We start from the raw sequence: 6165 nt of genomic DNA, 5'->3' as shown, positions 1-6165 counted from the left end.
CAACCTAGTAAAAGCAAGACAAGAATTTATTAGCTTATGTTCAGTATTTTACTTTCTCAGTGGCACTGTACTGGATTAGATATCCATTGGGTTGGACTCCCATAGTTGTCCCTAGGTTCAGCTAACCTAGTAACCCTATTAAATTCGGGACTTGCAAACCCGGGTCTAGTTAGGGATGCGCGCACAACAAAGTACAGTTGTGGGCCCAAACAGCAGCTTGATTACTATTTTAATCTATTATGAATATAGTTTTTTTTCAAACATCACAAAATAGTTATGTGGATTCAGTACAGCTTTAGCATCAGATTAGTATTAGCTTAGCTCAACCATGGTATCCGTTTAGTTTTCTGTTGATACAACATGATAGTTTATAATTAGCTTTATTGCCATGATCAGTTTTTCTTCTATGTGTTGTATGTCATGCCATGCTTAGCATATTCAGAATGTATTTCAAATAGCATGTCTTAAAAACATAATTCGCATCGTATGCATGTTTTTGTGAGGTAGATGGTTTCTTACTAAGCGAAAGCTTACAGATACTCTTTCCTTATACTACAGATAAAGGTAAAGGAAAGATGGACTAGCGGAGGCTGGAGGTCAATGCAATGATGAGGATGTGTGTGGATGGAACTTGGGACAAAGATCTTAGAGAATTTCAGCGAGTTTTGTTTTGAACATTAGAATTTGTTTTAGCATTTTATTATTCCGCACTTTAGTATGTTAAATGCCATAAACTAGTGAATTATGCACTCTATCATGCTTCGAACATTAGTTACATGATGTTAGAATGTTCCTAACCATTTTTGAACTTGTATGTGTGATTGAGGCACGAAACAGTGCTGAAATCAGACTTCTGGTACGAAATCAGAAACCCCAATCGATTGGATGATCGATTGGAGGCTTCTCAATCGATTGAGAAGTTCGTACCGCGAACAGTAGGCCTCTGGATCGATCAGCTGATCGATCCAGCAAATTCTGTCGCGAACAGAAGGCTCTGGGATCGATCACTGGATCGATTGGCCAGTCTGGATCGATCAGCCGATCGATCCAGAATATTGCCCGAGCATAGTAGCGTGCTGGATCGATCACTGGATCGATCCAACCTAAGCCCCACATACAGTAGCCACCTGGATCGATCCACGGATCGATCCGGCCATTCCAATCGATCCGTGGATCGATTGGGAGGCCTGATGTCAGCAAGAAACTCTTAGTTAAGTTCCTTGACCATTGGGGGATGTAATATATGTCATGAATAGTTTAGATTACACCCCTTAGTACATGTAGAACCAAGAAATGATAATAGTTTAGCAAAATTTTAGTTAAGCAAAATTTTAGTTAGTACAGCTTCCGCACCTAGATTTGATGATGGTCTTGGAATAGTTAGCACAGATTAATGTAACGATCGGCCTCACAGCCTAGTCAGTAGAAGACGGGTCGTTACACTAGTGATCTAGGTTGATAATGTCCCCAAGAAGAGCTCATAAGGATTGTCATGTTAAACCCTGCAGGTGGACTTAGTCCGACATGACGATAAGGTTGAGTGGTACTATTCTTGGACTAAGATATTAATTAAATGAGTTGTCAGTAACTCACTTAATTAGTGGACATTCGACATCTTAAACACAAGGAGATTAACACACTCATAATAAGAAGGAGTCCAAAGATGTAATTTGGGATTGGTATGGTAGTTCAATAATAGTTCTCTAGTGGAATGAATTATTATTGATAAAATTAAGTTGTGTGTTCGGGGCGAACACGGGATGCTTAATTTTATCGGGAGACCAAAACCAATTCCTCCTCTCGGTCTCTATCGTAGCCTCTTATTTATAGAGTACTATACCCACCTTCATACCCATGTTGTAGGGGCCGGCCAAGCTAGCTTGTGGATCAAGCTAGGGCCGGCCAAACCATTGGTTCATGGGTGGCCGACCCTAGCTTGAACCCAAGCTTAGGTGGCCGGCCCTATTAAATTAAAAAAGAATTTTAATTTTAAAATTTTCTTATGTGAAAGATATAATTTATTGGAGAGATTAAAAATTAAAATATCTCTTTTATAAGTCTCTACAAAAGATTAAAGAAAGAGATTAAATCTCTTTCCTTATTTGTAAATTAGAAGGATATTTTATTTTTTCTTTGTAAATTATTCACATGTTGAAAAATTAAAAATTTCTTTTTATCAACCATGAAGGGATTTTAAAGGGAAATTTTATTTTTTAAAAATTTCTGAAGACAAATAAGGAATTTTAATTGTTGATTGAAAATTACCTTGTTTGCTCTCCATTAGGTGGCCGACCATGACATGAGGGATTAGGAAATTTTGTTTAATTTTTCTTAATTAATTCATGTCAAGGAAGTTAAGGAAATTTTATTGTAATTAAATTTCCTTATTTGCCAAAGCTAAGGATTATAAAAGAGGGGGTTTTGGGAGCCTTCAAGGTGAACAACCTCTATTATTTTCTGCCTCTTTCTTCCTTGGTGTGGCCGGCCTTCTTTCTTTCTCTTCTCTCCATCTTGTGGCCGAAATTCTCTTCCTCCTTGGAGATCAAGTGGTGGCCGGATTTTAGCTTGGAGAAGAAGGAGAGAAAGCTTACATCCCTTGGAGCTTGGTTGGTGGAAAAAGATCTTCATCTTTTGGAAGCATAGTGCTTGACCGAAACTTGAAGAAAGGAGAAGAAGGTGTTTTGGTGGTTTCTCATCTCGGAAGATCGTTGCCCACACAACGTCCTAGGTTAGAAGAGGAATACGGTAGAAGACCTAGAGGTTTTTGCTTGCAAAAGAAAAGGTATACTAATATTTAATTTCCGCATCATACTAGTTTTATCTTCATGTAAAAATACCAAATACAAGAGACATGTGATTCTAGTATTTCGAATTTATTTTCGATGTTGTGTTCTTTTATTTTTCTTTTCCTTGTGATTTGATTGTTCTTTTTGGTTGACCTAAAGTTATTTAAGGAAATTAAATATTAGCTTTCCTTAAAAGGCTTTGCCTAGGCGGTGGTAGTTGTTCCCATATCCAAGAAGGCCATGTGCCTCGCCATGCAGTCCTGGAAGCCAATTCTGGAAATTAATATTTAATGGAATTAATAACCTAGGTGATTTGGATCGAACGTGTTAAGTTCCGCAGGAGATCCAAGTCTAAACCTAAAAGAACAAGTAAATTAAACTTTGGATCAAACGTGTTAAGTTCCGCAGGTGATCCAAGTTTAATTTAAAAGAACACATGGTAGCTAGGAAAGGTTCAGAACTTTGTACAAAATTTTTGTACAGTGGAACCATTAGGTTTTCCGAGTAGCAACCAACATTAACAAGACAGTATAATTAGATGTGGATTTTCTATCATCAAGGCCCCCCGCCCAATCTGCATCTATGTAGTCACCTAGGCTCTTCTTAGATCTTTGAAAATAGATACATAATCTATTATCCTTTGAGGTATTTTAATATCCTCTTCACCGCTTTCTAGTGTCTCGATCTTGGGTTTAATTGGAAACGCCTAACCAAGCCAAGACCATTGCTTATATCAGGATGAGTACATAATTTAGTGAACATCAAACTACCAATATAACTGGGATATGGTATTACTTTTATTTCAGCTATTTCTTCAGGAGTCCTGGGATACAATGTTGCAATCCGACATATTGAAGTTTTATATCATCTTAATGATATAAGCCTCTTGAGACAAATGTATGATTGTTATGCTAGAGGGGGTGAATAGCGCTCATGGTCAATTCATTTCGAAAAAACACAATCGGAGATAATGCAATGGAAAGAAAACTAGAAAAAAACAAACAAAGCTAACACAGTTTGTTTTTACTTGGTTCGAAGTCTATGACGACTTCTACTCCAAGGCCCGCGATCGTTGATCACTTTCATTGGGTAATTCACTATCAGTTCGACAAATCTTTACAAAGATGAGTACAATAGATTATAATTTAAGTGCTATACTAAAAGTATACCAACAACTTATGGGGATATGGAAAGTTGTGCTTTTAGTTGTTGGAGTCCCGTCACTCAGTCGTCGGAGTTGTGTTGCTCTATCGTCGGAGTAGCGTCACTCAGTCGTCGGAGTTGTGTTGCTCTATCGTCGGAGTAGCGTCACTCGGTCATCAGAGTTGCATCATCGAGTCGTAGGAATGTATTTGGAGCAGTACGCAAGAAAGAAATCGTGAATCAAAGTTGTACTGAATGTCGTTATCAAGCTCCCGGTCGAATGCTGCTTATATAGGCGGTTCCGGGTGCCTAGAACCCCTCCGGGCGCTTAGATCACGTGTCCCAACCAATCGACGCGCTTCATGTCAGCTTGTGGATGACTTTTTAAGTTCGAGCACCTGGACTGAGTTCGAGCGCCAGGACTGACTCTGAGCGCCTAGACCGAGTTCGGGCACTCGGACCGCCTGGGCGCCCCAGGCCCGTTCGGGGTGAGCCTGGTCCGAGCGCTCAGACCAGCTTTGGGCGCCCGGACCCCTTTCGGGCGCCCGAACCAAATTTTTTCATCACTTAATTTCCTGTAAAACAAAATTAGTCCAAACAATATAAAATATATATAAAATATGAATTTGACAGTCTCTGACTGTCTGGTTCTAACTTTGAGTTTCGCTGAAACTCTAGGTCGAACTGACGCATACTGTTCCCTCCTCGGGGGAACGCTTCCTCACCTACTCTCAAAAGAGTTTACCTTTTGCCAGACCGGTCCTCTAGATAGTTTGAACTTTTGCTCAACATCCGAGACTTCAGGTCTTCATGTTGAACGTCTGCTCCACGACCCGTCCAGACTTCCACCTGGCCCGCAACCACTAGCACTACAAGAAAAAAGCCTTACAACAACACTCAAACGACAACGATTTTATACCAAACCGTTGTCTTTTTGCCTTTTAATAACGGTTTTAACAAAAACCGTTGTATTTTAGCAATTTTTTTGGCCTACGACAACGGTTTTTAAAAACCGTTGTTTATTTATGTTTTTTTAAGACTACGACAACGATTTTTAAATGCTACAACAACAGTTTTTGAAAACTGTTGTCTATGTGCACTTTTTTTTGGGATTACGACAACAGTTTTTAAAAGCCGTTGTCGATTAAGTGATGTTGAATACTGGTGTTTTTTTTCCTTCGCCGTTTTTTCCCCTTCACCAATTTTTGCCCCGCTTTTTTTCTTTCCCTCTCCCTAAAGTTTTTTGCCGCCGCATTCCACCCATTTATCTTCTCAATCCGTCCCTCTTTTCTCTTTTCTCACAATCTCTCGCTCACCGGAGCCGCGCAGGAGCAGCAGCAGTCCACGAGTCCATTAAGGATGCCCTCACCGGAAAGACCTCCGACATGAAATCCACTAACAGTAAGTGTCCTCTACTTCTTCCTCCTGCATCTTCTCGTCGAAAACCCTAGATGCTCCACTGCCTTCCATCCTAGATGGGCCTCAGGTTCGCTTCTGCCATATGCGTCGCTGCCGCCTCAACTAAAAGGCCTCTCTATCATGCACTCTTCAACATGCGACTCAGTGATCAAACACAAACCCTAATGAAAATGAACCTGCGATGGAGGAAGAGATCTCTGCTGCTCTTGGACAAACTTCTTCTCCGCGTACTCGCCACTGTCACTGACACCCTTCGCCTCCCCGCCTCCCTCATTTTCAAATCATTTGAGGGGTTTTGTTCCTTACATATTTTTTATGCTTGTTTCTGCCCAAATAGAGTCCTTTTGTGACCTATTTCTGCGTAAATTTTTAGTCACAAAATCTTCAATTTTTTGACTGATTTCAGGTCGATTCTTAGGGCTTCCAGTCGTGAGATGTTGGTGTTCAAGCTTAGTAGAGTTTTGAATCTACTCATCCCTTTTTCAATGATTTCCAGCATCAATTTGGATTTTTCTGGTGAGTATAGCCTCCTGCTCTATTCCAGCTTTCGGTATATCAAGTTTAAAGATTTTTAAGAGCTCGATTTCAACCTCTAGTGTGAAATTGCAGATGGGTTTCGTGAGGTATACAGGCTGCCAAAATGGGAATTTTACCTACTTCGATTTAAATCTATTCACTGCAATGATTTAGCTCATGATCAAAGTAAACTTAAAGGATTAATCCAGAGCCTATGGGAACTTTCTGAATTCATTTTATTTAAGGTATTCTTTCCTTTAATGGTCATCCCTTTAGTTTTCTTTATATCAGTATATTGTTA

The sequence above is a fragment of the Zingiber officinale genome, chromosome 1B, assembly GCF_018446385.1.
Source record: "Zingiber officinale cultivar Zhangliang chromosome 1B, Zo_v1.1, whole genome shotgun sequence".
NCBI classification, from domain to species: Eukaryota; Viridiplantae; Streptophyta; class Magnoliopsida; order Zingiberales; family Zingiberaceae; genus Zingiber; species Zingiber officinale.
The sequence above is the reverse complement of the archived record's forward strand: the minus strand, read 5'-3'. Positions refer to the sequence as shown.